The sequence below is a fragment of the Suricata suricatta genome, chromosome 17 (genome assembly GCF_006229205.1).
Source record: "Suricata suricatta isolate VVHF042 chromosome 17, meerkat_22Aug2017_6uvM2_HiC, whole genome shotgun sequence".
NCBI classification, from domain to species: Eukaryota; Metazoa; Chordata; class Mammalia; order Carnivora; family Herpestidae; genus Suricata; species Suricata suricatta.
The window spans coordinates 45,688,163-45,702,058 of NC_043716.1; the positions used below are offsets into that span (position 1 = coordinate 45,688,163).

Below are 13,896 nucleotides of genomic sequence, written 5' to 3' on the forward strand. Positions count from 1 at the left end.
CTCCTCTCCCGGGGTTCATTCACATTATCAGAGCGGAGGAAGCCGAGGCGCGGGTTCCCCGGGAGGACGGAAGGGAAACCGCGTTGCCAGCCACCCCGCTCACTCAACCCCGGACACCCAGCCTTCCCTTAGATGGCCCTGGGGACTCTTGCATTTGTGGAGTGTGTGTGCGTGCGCGGGTGGTGGCCCTCCTTTCTCCCCGTGTGCATCTCTGCGCCTTCACCTGGCCATGGATCGTGTAGGCGCAGTTTGGCAGTGGGAGTGTTCAAGTCAGATTTCCAGAAGCCCCAGATGTGGGTCACAGCTGAGAGACATCACAGGCCAAGCCAGGCCCCCGGCCACTTCCCTCCCCCACCCAGGTGTCTCTAGCTCCTCCAGGGGACCCAGACATTGGGGTTGAGGGACAAGAGAGGTGTCAGCCAGAGGTCATTTGGGAAGAACGCAGGATCCCTATTTTGCAGAGGAGTGATGAGGTCGTGATCGAAGAGGGGGCTCCCGTCCATGATCACGTTTCTCCTGGTCTACTACCCTGAGTCCAGGAACTCCCCAGTTGTATCTGATTCAAACACCCCGGCCCCCAGCCATTTCCCTCTTTTCCGTCTAGCTCCCTCTTGAACACCTTTATTTTTTTTTTGCCTTTCCCTGTACTCGAGCTTCACTGGCTTTCCTTCACCTCCGTCCCTTTATTGCAGCCTCCGCCTCAAGCCCCGCTGGCTTCACTTAATTGCCTCTGCTGCTGGCAGGGTCCCAACCTGGACACACTCCCTTCCTCTCGGAGCCAATCCAGGCTCTTGCTCCTTCAAAACTCAGTTCCGAACTCTTCCCTCCAGGAGGTCCCCAGAGACCAGTGCCTGGATGTCCTGCGTGCCTTGTATTCATCCTTCCTCAAATCTCATGTTATTGACACTTTTGAGGGCTGTCCTGGCCCCGGCTCCCCAAGGAAAATTAATGACCTCTTGCTGGAATTACTGGTCTCTCTTCCATGAGATTGTAAGGCTTTCTCATGTCTGACGTATATGGTAAGCGCTGAAGCAATGTTTGTAAAGTGAGAGGTGTTTCTTGTCCCCTGGAAAATGATAGTCTGATTGGGGGAAATAGAGCATATAAATAAAGAAGATCCAAGATAGTGTAGCCCCAGGACCAGACTGGCTGCATTAATTCATATTTGTGACCCTTTCTCCTGCCTTTGGGGTGTCTGTTCATGCCTCCCCAAAGTCTCAGAGGCATGAACTTTACTGTCACCTCAACTTTACTGTCACTCCTGCCACCTGATCTGGGGTTCTGCACACAGCAGGTGCCCAGTTATGCCTGAAGGTACATACCTGTTATGAGATAGCTCCATCTGGCTCACAACAAGGCTGCCCCCCCTCTCCCTCAGATCCACGTATCCACAAGGATCAATTCTGGGTTCTGTTCTCAGAAGCACCCAGAATGGTAGATCTCAAGCTTTTCCTTTCTTCTTCTCCTTCTTCATCTTCTTCCTCTTCCCCTTCTCCTTCTGAGAGGCCCAACATAAATAAACCCGGTCTCCCGCCAGTTAACCACGTAGGTAAGAGCTGGCACGGGTCTGCTTAATTAGGGGACTCAGAGAACCTTTACTCACCCACTTGCACCCCTGCAGCCCCCAAAGCACCCCTGGGGACCTAGGGTTCCACGAACTATGGCATGAAAACCAGCATCCTGGGCCAGCCTCTGGGGTCCTCAGGGACATCCCTTGTACCTGTGCTGCTTGTAGTCTTGCTCACGGACTTCAAGGGAAACAAATGGAACCAAGATAAATAGATCTTACTTATCTGCAGGGTGAAGCAGTGGGTGAGTAGCTTCCCTCAAGCTGCTCTTAGGTCTGGGAGGTGACACACGGACGGTGGGGCAAGCGATCCTGACCTCTCGTGACTCCCGTGGAAACAACCGAAATCTTCATTTAGCAGAGCCCAGCTGGACCAGCTCCCACCAGCTCTCAGAGGAGCCACAGAGGTGAGGAGAGTGAGACCACACTGGACCAGGGGCCAAGATGGCAGCGCCCCATGCCGGCTCCGACACTGACTAGTAGGTGATCTCTGACAAGCAGGAAACCCCTGGGAGAATGACACCTCTCCAGTCCCTGCTTTCCGAGCGGTTTTGAGGGTCCAAAAAAGTAGCCTTGCACATTGTATACACTTAGTGACCATTTGTGGAGTCAGTAGTAAATGCTCCTTTTTCTCCTTTTTTTTGGAGCTGGTGAGCCAGACACTGTCTAGCGGATATGTATTATTACATCATCTGTGAGTCTCACTGTCATCCGCCTTACAGCACCTGGGGGGTTTGAGGCACAGAGGAGTTGAGTAACTTGCTGAAGTCCTCACACCTGGCAAGTCTTCGGCTCAGATCCCAATGACTTCAGGCCAGAGTTTTTCAAGGACACTCACCAGCCTCTTTGTCCTTGTCATGTGCTGCTTGATTGTGTGGTGACATTTTACCTGCTAAGTTGGGGGGCCAAATTAGCATTTTACCTTTCTATCCGTGGACACCCAACTGGCTACCGTGCTTAGTCCTGAGATTGTGAGGGTGTTGTAGACTGTTGAGTCAAATAAGGACTTGACCGCAGGTGACGGGAGCTGGAGCAAACTCAGGACTGTCTGGGACCATTCATCATGCTTGGGTGAGCACAATTTAAGTCTGGAAATTTCTGCTCAGCCGGATTAGAGGACTCTAAATGGCAGTATTTAACTGCTGCCCGAGGTCCCTGGAGCTTCTCCCATGTGACATTTCCAGATCTGAGGAAGGAACGTGCCTTTCGCTTGTTCAGGGTCGGCCTTGTCCTGGAGATGGCTGGACCTTCGGCACGCTCTCCAGGGAGCCATCAGTGTGAGTTCTACTGTCGGTGGGGAAGGGACAAGTCATCACACCAATTCCCACCTCTCTGGACAGCTGAGCTGGTGGAGATATTTAGACCAGTCCTTCCGAGCCATCATTTTCAACACAAACCTATGTCTTTCCCTCTCACTGGGTCATCTGGGTAATTAGCACAATTCTCACTTGACTTTGGCTGTGAAGACAAAGCTTTAAAATGAGCTCAGGACCCTCCAACAATCCCGGCTCCAGGGGGAGGCAGCGGGGCGCTGGCTGTGGAGGGGAATACGTATTAGACTCCTCTCGCTGCGTAACGTGCATGTCAAAGCCGGTGAGGAGGCTGCATTTGCAGTCAGGGCAAGAAGGAAGGGAGCGGCCCTCCGCCAGCGACGAGGGACGCGGTTCCGAAAGCCTTTATTAAAAGCTTTGCCTCCCCGCTTTGTCCTCCAGAAATAATGACCTTTGTGTGGCAACTTTTTGTAATATCTCATTTCCATGCCCAAAGCAGATGGTCCTGCTGATTTCAGAAGACTTAATGGGGGAGGGGGGGTTTGGAGAGCCAGGGAGATATTTCCGGTGAATAGACATAAAGACTGATTTTGACTTTCTATAGCAAAGGGTTGGGGATGAGTCTTAGAAGCTTCCAGGGCTTCGCTCAGTGTGGAGGCTTATCTGCAGCCCATCCAAGCCTCTCAGAATCCAAGAAGAATGCCTCCAGATCCTGGTGCCGACAGCCTCCCCTCCATCAGATTATGCACACGGCCAGAAGGACTTTTTTCTTTTTCTTCGCATTTCAGTAGATTCCTTTGAGGAGGTGCGCAGATCACAGAATGCTTCTTGGTTTTATGTATTCAAGTTTATTCCATTTCATTTGCTTATCACTTATATCCCATTCAAGGTGGTTGGAGCTGCATATGCAGCCTCCTTTCTCAGCTCCGCCGCAGGAAAGCCGTGGTGACATCAGGCCAGCCCCTGCAAGTGCAGAGAGGAGGGAGGCGGCATTTAATGCGTGCCCTCTGGGGGCCAGCTCCTGCACGTGCATCATGCCATTTCATCATGGCAACAACTCGATACGGGAGACGCCTTTGCCCCCACCTTGTAGAAGATGAATCTGCAGCTGAATGGACTAAGCACCTGAGCTGGGATTTGACCCCAGCTCTGCCTGAGCACAGCCGGGGTCTGCCAGCTACCGGATGGTGCAGAGGTCCAGGGTCTTCAGAGGCCCTCTGTCCACATCCGCTTCCTCTCCAGCTCCTCTTGCACGCATTTATCCAGATGAAGTCAGGTTCAAAGGACTCTCAGAGTTGCACGAGGGTGAGAGGTTAAGAAAGGGGCTGAACCTTGTAACTCAGGTGGGATGGAGCACATTCCCCGCTTCCCCGGGCGGGTAGGGTGATGTCAGGGGCTGGAAGCCAGCCTTAGGAGCTCACCCTCCTCCTCCTCCTTCTCCTCCTCCCCCTCCCCTCCTCCTCCATCCTGACTCTTACTCCCAGTGCCTAGCCGATGCTGGTCCAGACTGCAGGGCTGAAGGCACCCCTGCTCCCGGGTCTTCTCGGACCCTCTGCTCCACCCCGTCCTGGGTTTTCTGTTTATTGCCCAGGGGAGGGAATACTGTCGGTGTTACACCTCGAGAACAAAACAGCCAACCGTGAGTGGAGTCCATGTGGGCTTATTCCAGACCTGTGTGTTTCCAAGCCAGATCCCACCAGGAGCTGCGCTCAGTCACCGGCGGGGCGGTCTCCCCTGCCCGAGGTCTGTTCCAGAACCAGCCCCGCTGATGAGCATATTGATATTAATGACCTGACTTGGCCAAAGCTTCCGGCGCAGCACGCTGGATAGTTAGCCAGTTATTCTGAGAACATTCTTTTCAAAACACTCGACAGGCCGAACAGGCCGAGAGGTCCCTTTGTCCACAGCCAGCCTCTGAAACTGAACCAGTTCTCAAAGGATTGAGAAGAACACTCCAAGGAAGGAATCCGTGGCCCGGGAGGCAGACGCATTTGAAAACAAGGGTTGGGGCGGGGACGATGGTCAGTGGTTGTGCACCCAGGAACTCACGGCTGCATCTGTGGGCTCGCCAAAGTGGAGCTTGTAATTCCTAAAATATAACAGCCCTGTGCAGGAGCTGGAAGAAAAAGCAGCATTTCAATCAGAACTTTGCAGCTCAGTGCCCTTCTGCGGAATGCGAGGTCTGGTTCAGGGTCGCCCTGGCTACTCTGGGCTTCTGAGGGGCACCTTCCTTTTCATCTCCTGCCTCCCCGGCGCTCGGCCGCCCCCTGCGGGAGGGGGTCGACTACTCTGGGCCCTTTGGAGCTGTGCTTGCAACTGAGTGGAGGGCTTGCTTTATACTGCAGGTGTCTTTCTGAATCACAGATATCGGTGGAACATTTGCACCCTGTCTCCTCTGCTGGCTCTTACCTGCTTGTTTTGTTATTGAAGAGCAGCCGGGTCTTGGCTGCTTTTCTCTCCGGGGCTTTTTCTTATGAACAGGAAAGGGAAGGTCACTGCTTCGGGGTGACCCAGGTTTCCAGTCGTGCTTCTGTGTGGCCTTGGACTAATGGCTGAGGCTCTCTGGGCTTCAATGCACTGGGGACCCGAACCTCTATCTCACAGGGAGGTGCAGATTGAATCAGGCTCTGGCCCAACAACGCTAACAGCGATGTTTACTGAGCTTTCCCAACGCACAGGGCTCGGTTCTGAATGTTTTACCATATACTATGGAACTCATTTGGTTTTCCCACAAGCCCTTTGAGATCAGCATATTATTGATCTCATTCTACCAAAGAGGTAAGGAAGGCACAGAGGGAGTTACAGGGATTTTGAACCTCAGCATTCAGGCTCCAGAATTCACGCTTATAATTTTGATTTAGTATAAACTTAATAAATGGGTGCCTTCGTGATCTTATTCTTTAATATTCCCCTAGCTCAGTATCCACATCTGCTGATAATCACTGACTCCACCAGACTCGAGCTTCCCTTTTAAGAGAAAGACCAGTCCTCATGATCTTTTCCAGGCCAGAAATACTAGATTTTGCTCCATGGGGACCTCTCTGTTGGTCCGTTTTGTCCCCTGGGTCCCCACAAAGGTGGATCTTCAGGGCAACAAAGACATTATTGAAATCATTGCTTTCTGTTGTCGGGACCCTCTTGGGCCTGGGAGAGCTGCTGGACTATATGAAGGTGATGGGTGAGGGGTGTGGCCCCAGCTGACTCGCCCAAAGCGGCCGGCCATCAGCAGGTGTCACTGGAAATGCACAAAATGTGAAATAAGAAATAATATTTATCATACGAAGGAGTGGTGCATCTCGGACTTTGGGGTCCTCTTCAAGCGGTCTGCAGAATCACTGGGGTCTCCTCCGGTGTGTCCGCCCGGAAGTCCCTGCTCCCTGGAGCGGCCTCTGTGCACCCCAGGGCCTCGTCCGTCCCTCCTAGATCTCTTTTTTCTTTTTTTTAATGTTTTTATTTTTGAGAGACAGAGAGAGATAGCGCAAGCAGGGGAGGGTCAGAGAGAGAGGGAGACATAGACTCTGAAGCAGGTTCCAGGCTCTGAGCTGTCAGCACAGAGCCCGACTCGGGGCCCGAATCCACGAACTGTGAGATCATGACCTGAGCTGAAGCCGGACGCTTAACCGACTGAGCCCCCCAGGCGCCCCTGTCCCTCCTAGATCAAGGAAGCACAGGGCAGAGCAAATTCTCGGACACTCACCTCTAGCTCCACCCTTGGCTGCATCTGATAACAGACCATTTCCAGATAAACAGGGGATGGAAAAGGAATGGACTTCCTAGAGGAAATACGTTAAATGCTTTAGATCTTTCTTAACTCATGGAGGGATATTCCATGGTGCTGTGTGTGCAGAGAGTGTCGTCACCAGGAGGGGACAGCACCTTCCCTCCTGCAGCCCCTACCAGAGGGGACGCCGTGAGGCAGTTCTGCAGGTAATGGTTTGGGGCATCCTGGAACCGGCTACCCCTTGGCTCACCTGCCCCGTTAGGCTCCTCTGCACACCCGATCCCACAATCTCTTGTCCCACATGAGGGGTTTGTGCTGCAATAGTATTAGAGCAGAGCTCATTATGTGCGGTGTGGTAGTTTATAACAAGAAAGATGTTACACCCATTTTACGGATCACAAAGTAGGCTTTAGGAGGGCAAGTAACTTGGGGCGCCTGGGGGGCTCAGTCGGTTAAGTGTCCGATTCCTGACTTCGGCTCACGTCATGACCTCATGGTTTCTGAGATTGAACCCCAGTCCCAGGTTGGACTCCACATTGGCAGCGTGGAGCCTGGTTGGGATTCTCTCTCTAACCCCCTCTCTGCCTCCTTCTTCCTCCCTCTCCCCCTTAAGCACAATAGATAAACATTTTTTTAAAAAAGAAGGCAAGTAACTTATCCAAGGTCAAGACTAGTAAATAGAGGAGCTAGGATTCCAGTCTAGGACTGGCTGTCTCCAGGGAACACATTCTTCCCGTAGCTCAATAGTTTTCAACCCCTAATACCCTTGACAATGGCCTAGGGGGACTTTAAGAATATATGGGCACCTGGGTGGCGCAGTCGGTTGAGTGTCTGACTTCGGCTCAGGTTGTGATCTCACAGTTCCTGGGTTTGAGCCCCATATCAGGCTGCTGTCAGCACAGAGCCTGCCTCGTATCTTCTGTTTCCCTCTTTCCTGCCCCTTCCTGTTCGTGCTGTCTCTGCCCCTTCCTGCTCATGCTCTCTCTCTCAAAAATAAATAAAACATAAAAAAAAGGATACATACCCTGCTCCCAGAGATTCTGACCACCCTAGAATGGGGCTTGAACATCAATAGTTTCTAAAGCTCCCAAGTGATTCCTAATGTACAGCCCGGGAGAGAATCGGGGCACAAAGCCAAGATACCTTTGGACCCAGGTTCTCCGGACACACAGTCCAGCTCAGTCTCTGTGGTAACTAACTAACGGCGGGCTGAGGGCTCCTGGCAGCCGCTGGGCTGGCTGTGCCCAGGGTGAGTGCGGAAGGCAGCTGCTATGCTGGTTAAGATCTGGGAGATTCTACAAGACTCTCCTTGCCACTCCTAGCCCTGCATCCAAGCTGACGTGCCCTGTCCCCAGCGTGCGGCATGCACTATCTGGCCATTTGTCTGCTTTCCCACCCAGGAGGCAGCCAATGCCCAGCAGAGAGCGCAAGGGGGAAGCGGGGCGTGTGTGTGTGTGTGTGTGTGTGTGTGTGTGGCTCTGGCTACAGAAGGCCTCCTGGGACCGGAGAGCCTGGGGACCCAGGGACCACACCAGCACCTCTTGGCCGGCACCTTGCCCCCCGCTGGTAACTGGGATGTGCTTTGGGGAGCTGGTCACCCCCCAGGTGGCGTAGCTGGGAATGTCAGGGAGCCTCGCTTCAGACTAGAGGACACGGAAACAGGGGTGCTCATATGGAGGGGAAGGGGCTGGGGGATGTCAAGTGGCAGATGTACCTGCTCTCTTGGGGTGCCCCAGCCCCCCCCTCCTCCCTCTGCCTTGGCCCCACGCTCCTCTTCCCTCTGCCTCGGCCAGTTCCCAGCAAGCCGCCCGCTGCACTTGCCAACAGAGCCAGATGCTGCTTTAGGGAAAATACCTTCTGGGGTTTGTTGTCTGAGCCTTCCTAGCTGACACCCACGGTGGAGAAGACGTGTCAGGATAAATGGAAAATCTCTTCATAAATATTTGAAACAGGCAAAAAGAGAAAAGAAAAAAAAAAGAGTCCCAAACTCCCAGCATTTGGGCGCGTCTTAGCGATGACCGCTAACAGACGGCAGCCCGGGTTGCTGACACTCATCAGCTGGTAGCCTGATCCCAGGGAGGGCAGCCTTGGGGTGGGGGCTGGCGGCACTGCGGGGCCCTCAGCTGGCCCTGGGGCTCGGGGCAGAGGACAGACCCGGCCAGCCCGCTTAGTGAGGCCACCGAGCAGGCGCACACGCCAAGCTGCCCTTTATCCATAATGCATAATTGTGTCTTTAAACTCAACTACCTTGGGACTTGATTACCAGGAGAGCACAGGCTACAGCGGCTTCCAGGGGGGCCCCTGAGAGGAGAGTAAAGAGGCCCTGGGGGGCTGAAGAGCTAACAGGGTAGTGCCAGTGACCACAAAGAAGGGAACAGTGCACCCCAGGCTGGAAGATCCAGGGCTTGGGGCCCCTCCCACCCCACAGCCCTCAGGGGGTTCGGCTCAGAGGAGTCAGGGAGTTTTGAGGCCGGGACTCCTCAGTAAAAAGGGGCCCTTCTCAGGTTTGGTTATCAGAGAAACTCACCACCCGTGGACAGCACCTTGGCCTCAGCCCTGAGGTTGCAGTCCTGGCCACTCCGCCCCTGGGGGCCTCTGGGAACGGAGGCTGCTCCTTCCAGCTCCCTGGGTGCCCGGCCTGTGGGCCCTGCACACACCTTCCTGCTTGCCTCAGGCCAGCTCACTGGCCTGACTCGGGGGCCTGGTTCCTGCCCATCTTGGGTCACAGCAGATGGACGGTGCATTCCGGAGGATGAGGAGGGCCAGCAGGAGTGGGGCCAGGGCAGGGGCTCTGGAAGACAGAATGCTGGGGTGGACGATCTAAGTGTGGGTGCCTGTGGTGAGCGTGGAAAGGCCTCGAAGGCCCCGTAGACCTTGCAGGAGTTCCCTGGTGCTCCAGAGCCCCCCCGCCCCGCCTGCCCTCGCAGGTGGGTACACAGACAACCCTCCCACTTTTTAGTGGCTTGCACCTTTCAGGTTCCATAGCTGATGTCATCACCACGGAGCGGGGGGCCTTCAGCACAGGCTGGAGGGTGAGAAGGAGGCTGCCCTTGAGGTGTGGTGGGCGTGATGCGCTGTCTGTCCCCAGGCACGAGGTGGGACATCACAGAGACCTTGACTAAGACACTTGGAGTGGCATTTTTAAAAATGTTTATTTATTTTGGGGGGGGAGGGGCAGGGAGAGAGAAGGGGAAATAGAGGATCCAGAGCAGGCTCTGTGCTGACAGCAGACAGCCTGGTGCAGGGCTCGAACTCATGAACTGTGAGATCATGACTTAATCCAAAGTCAAACGCTTAACCGACTGAGCCACCCAGGAGGCCCTGGAGCAGCATTTCTTATTGACCTGTGTATTAGCATGTTCCAGAAAAACAGATATTTAAGAGGAGATTCATGGTGGGAATCAGCTCACAAAATCATGGAGGCTGAGAAGTCCCACAATGTTCTGTCTGCAAACTGCAGAACAGGGAAAGCTGGGGGGTATCATTCGGTCTAAGTCCAAAGGCATGAGAATCAGGGGCTCTGATGCCCGAGGGCAGAAAAGGATGGAAAGATGGATTTCCCAGCTCTGGGAGAGAGAGAGAGAGAGAAAGAGAGAGAGAGAGAGAGAGAGAGAGAGAGAGAGAGAGAGAATTCTCCTTTCTTCAGCCTTTTGTTGTTAAGCCCTCAGTGGATTGAGTGACGCCCACCTACACTGGAGAGGGCCGTCTTTACTCAGTCTACTAACTCCAATTAATCTCTTTGAAACACCCTCACAGACGCACCCAGCAATAATCTTGTACCAGTATCCAGGCATCCCTCAGCCCAACCACAGGAGCACATGGAATGAACCATCACCACCTGCCTCTTCTTCAAGCACGTATATTGGAACTGCAACTGCTTTTGGAAGGAGGTAGAGAGCAAGAGAGCGCCGAAGTTGGGCCATGCAACCTCTGCCCCAAGATGGCGCTCTCTTCTCTGCCTCTTTCTGGGGGGGAAGAAGCCCAAGAGTTGTCTCAACCATGAGGTCGGATCTACGTTTAGCTCTGGGATGTGAAGTCTGTCTTTAACGATGACTCAGATTCTCTTAGGATATACTGACTATGAGTCAGTTCTACCTGAAATGCTGTGTTCTGGCTACAGTTCTCACCAACCTCAGAGAAACGGATGGTAAGGACAGACACCCTGAAAAGTAGGCTGGTTGAAAGGCAGAGGGTTGGCTTCTGGCAGAGCATCTGAGGTACCTACCCATGGTTCTTTGGCCAACCAGGGGAACTCATGGGGTTCTCGCTAGAGTCTGGCCTTGCGTCTCTTTGATGAGTGATTAGGAGAGTATATGAGATCACTCATCCATTTAACTCACTTGGCAAATGTAGTGGGCGGCCCTGTGGCTCCATGTCCTAATACTTGGAACCTCTGAATATGATCTCATTTGGGAAAAGGGTCTTTGCAGATATAGTCAAGTTTGGGATCTTGAGATGAGATCATCCTGACTGAAAGTAAACACTAAACCCCATGACAAGTGTCTTTACAAGGGAATAGGAGAAGACCCACAGACACAGAAGGCACAGAGAATGGAGTGACACCACTGTAAGTCAAGGAATGCCAAGGATTTCCGGCAGCCACCGGAAGTTAGGGGAGAGGCATGGAATAGAGTCTTCCTCAGAGCTTCCAGAGGGAGAAGACCATGTCAGCACCTTGATTTCAGACTTTCATCCTCTAGAATGTGAAAAAAAAAAAAAAGCCATATTGTTTTAACATTCCCCCCCTTTGGGGTGGTTTGTTCATGACAGTCATTGGAAGCTAATACAATGGACACTTGAAGGCTCCAAGGTACAAGACAATGGATTCATCACTCAGAGCAGAGAAAGGGTCTCCACTTTATTGTCACCTTCTCAGGGAGCCTTTTCCAGACTGCCCAGTCTGCACTGAGCGCCTCTTCCTTCTTTCTCATGTACCTTTCTTCTTAGCTTTACATAGTGAGGTGAGGGCTGATGTGTTTAATGTCTGATTTTCCCATACCTGGCAAACCCCAGGAGGGCATGGCCATTTCTGTCTTATTCAGTTCTGACCCTCTGCACCCTAACGTGGGGTCTGGCATGTAGAGATGCCCAGCAGATATTTGTTGAATGCAAAGATAAATGAATAGCTTCCCTGAGCCACACGGGGGAGGGGAGTAGTAAGGAAGAGCCCACACTTGCGAGGCAAACTTCTCCTGAGACCCCACAAGTTTATTATCTCATAACAGCAGGCTTGGAAATGTAATTACTTTGTTTTCCTCTCTCCTCCAAAAGCCTTGTTTTTAAAGTTTGGTGGGTTGTTTTTTTTTTTCCTTGTGGAGTAAACATGCACATTCACCTGCAGCACGACGGAAAGGAAAAGGTGGGCCCAGTAAAGTGCGTGCTTGCGAAAGTCAAGACCCCCAGAAGGAAAACTTCCTGTCAAACAGAACATTTCAACAACAGTTAAATTTTCTTGCAGAAATGAATCGGTTGCTCTAGCAACCAAGCCTGGTTCTCCCCCAGAAGAAAAACATAGAAAGAGAAGAGAGGAGTGGGAAGAAGTCAGCTAACTCTGTCTGAGCTTGGGAGAAGGAGCTGTCCAAATGGAATTGTTGGGTCATATTGGGAAAGGTCTTGTGTTATCAGTATAGAAGGACGTCTGCACGCTTGCTTTGGTTTGGGCAGCGGAGTCCCTTTCCCAGCCTATTTTGCCACTTCCTGTGCCTCCCTGGCTGGCTCCCCTGGGGGGCAGGGTGTTTGACGCCCTCCAGACAATGTCTCTTGCCCCCAGCAACGCTGCACACCAACCCCTGTATTAAGTGCCCCTGGATACTTGCTCTTGAAATTCTCCCTGTTCTGGGTCCCTTGGTAATGAGTAATCAACTTCCAAAAGACTCTCATTGTAGATTCAGATTTTTTTTTTTTATCTATATATGGTTTTTGAGAGTGGAATCCACCCACCTGTGCCAGGAGAGTTCACTAAAGGTATCAGAGCAGGGAGTGAACGTGCAGAGGTGACTCTTGATGGTGCATTTGGGGCTCATGGGGGATGGCAGCCCGCTTATGGGGGAGAAGGGCAGAAGCAGGGCACCATGCAGGCTTGTGGGAGGGTGGGTGCAGGCGTGGTTTTTAAAATGAAATGTGGTGGTCCTGGTGAGCGAGCAGCCCAGCCTTGGCTGGCTTTCTCTGAGCAGATTATCTGTTGAGCATGGGAGGCTAGAGAAACACTTTTTTCAAAGTTAATCAATCAATCAATTAATTAATTTTGAGAGAGAGAGAGCGTGCTCGCACACATACACAAGTTGGGGAGGAGCAGAGAGAGAGAGAGAGAGAGAATCCCAAGCAGACTCTGTGTTTCCCATTGAGCCCTACATGGGGTTTGATCTCACGAACGTGACATTATGACCTGAACTGAAATCAACAGTTGGACACTTAACTGACTGAGCCTCCCAGGCGCCCCAGAGAAGTACTTTTGAGGGGGTTGCTAGTGGCAAAAAGGCACAAAGAACATTTCTGCACAAGTCTGTGGTGGGCTGGCAGCCCATGGAGCTGGTAGGTCATCTGATTCATTCACCCTGTTCAACATGCATTTATTGAGTCCTGTTTTGGGGAGGCCGGATAATGGCTCCCCAAAGAAGCCCATGTCCCAATTCTAGGAACCTGTGAATGTATCACATTATGTGATAAAGTGGAATTAGGTTGCTAATCAGTTGACTTTAGGATGGGGTACTATCGTGGGTTATCTGGGTGGTCACAGGGTCATTAAGCAAAGGAGGGAGATCCAAGAGGAAATCACAACCAGAGAGAACCATTGTTGGCTTTGAAGATGGAGGAAGGGACACGAGCCACAGAATGAAGCTTCTAGAAGCTGGAAAGGCCAGGAGATGGGTTTTCCCACAGAGCCTCCAGAAAGGGGCACCACCCTGCCCACACTTGACTTTAGCTCTGGGAAACCCGTGTCAGACTTTTGAATTACACAAAGTTGGGATAAGAAATTTATGTGGTTATGGGACACCCGGGTGGCTCAGTCGGTGAAGCATCTGACTTCAGCTCAGGTCATGATCTCACCGTTCATGAGTTCGAGCCCCGCATCGGGCTCTGTGCCGACAGCTCAGAGCCTGAGCCTGCTTCGGGTTCTGTGTCTCCCTCTCTCTCTGTCCCTCCCCTGGTTCACATCCTGTATCTCAAAAATAAAGAAATGCAAATAAATAAATAAATAAATAAATAAATTAATTAAAAAAAATAAATTTATGTGGTTCTAGGCCACCGAGCCTGTGATTGCTGGTAAGAGCAGCCATAGGGCCCCAGCCTGCCTTCCAAGTGCCAGGCTCCGCGCCAGGTTCGGGGTGGCATCGGGG

The 13,896-nt window shown here is 52.4% G+C and overlaps 1 long non-coding RNA gene across 1 annotated transcript; it reads left to right on the forward strand.

Annotated features, from left to right (window-relative positions):
- The first annotated feature begins 2,316 nt into the window (after positions 1–2,316).
- On the forward strand, positions 2,317–3,657 carry LOC115282868. The gene is made up of 2 exons (XR_003904776.1): positions 2,317–2,844; positions 3,443–3,657. It is a non-coding gene; the product is annotated as an uncharacterized LOC115282868 (long non-coding RNA).
- Positions 3,658–13,896: the final 10,239 nt, after the last annotated feature.